Raw genomic sequence first — 1,024 nt, 5'->3', positions numbered from 1 at the left:
TACGAGGAGAGGCTACAGGACCTGAACCTGTTCAGCCTCCACAAGAGAAGGCTGAGGGGGGATCTAGTGGCCGTCTATAAACTTACCAAGGAGGACCAGCGGGGAACGGGAGAGACTCTGTTCCCCTGAGCACTACCAGGTGTTACTAGGAATAGCGGCCATAAGTTGATTGAGAGTAGGTTCAGGCTGGACATCAGGAGGCACTACTTCACAGTCAGGGTGGCTGGGACCTGGAACCAACATCCAAGGGAAGTGGTGCTCGTTCCTACCTTGGGGGTCTTCAAGAGGAGGCTAGAAAGCCACCTAGCCAGGGTCGTTTGACCCCTGCATCCTTTCCTGCCCATGGCAGGGGGTCGGACTTGATGATCTGCTCAGGTCCCTCCTGACCCTACCAACTATGAAACTACCCTGGGAGTCCTGGCACGGGAGAGTCATGAGCGGTGGTGAGAGAAGCTGTGGGCACTGAGCTGGGGCCCAAGGGGCTGGTGGGATTTCACCCAGAACATCTGGGTTCAGTAGGCCATGGCCAGTGCCCAATGCCAAGGGGACATTTTGCAGGCACCCACGTGGCCCTGCATTACCCCGATGATTTAAAGTACAGTTTTATTAGCATGTGCTGTTCTCCTGGATTTAATCAGGTAGGAAGGAGCATCCATGACAGGAAAAAGGGAGATAAAGTATCTCAGAGGCCTTCACAGGCTGCCAGGCCCCCCATGTGGTCTGGAGAAGGTGTTGGTGCCCCATGGCCATTGCCAGCTCCAGGACCTGGGCATAGGGGAGACCCCTGTGGAGCCTGTGACTCCTGAGTGCAGCAGGGTAAGTCTCTGGAAAGAGAGGTGGAGCCCAGAGCCAGATGCCTTTTGCTCCTTGATGCAGGAGTCAGAAGTGGTGGGTGACACACAGGGGCATGGGCACAGCTGGGTGGGGGTGAAAGTGCAACCATGTGGAGTGGTAGCCTAGAGATTGAGGAGTCACCTAGACCTAGGGAGTGCATTGAGTACTCAGCACCTGGGCTCACATGAGT

This window comes from Alligator sinensis, unplaced genomic scaffold (assembly GCF_000455745.1).
Source record: "Alligator sinensis unplaced genomic scaffold, ASM45574v1 scaffold1689_1, whole genome shotgun sequence".
NCBI lineage: Eukaryota > Metazoa > Chordata > Crocodylia > Alligatoridae > Alligator > Alligator sinensis.
This window is presented reverse-complemented; position numbering follows the sequence as displayed.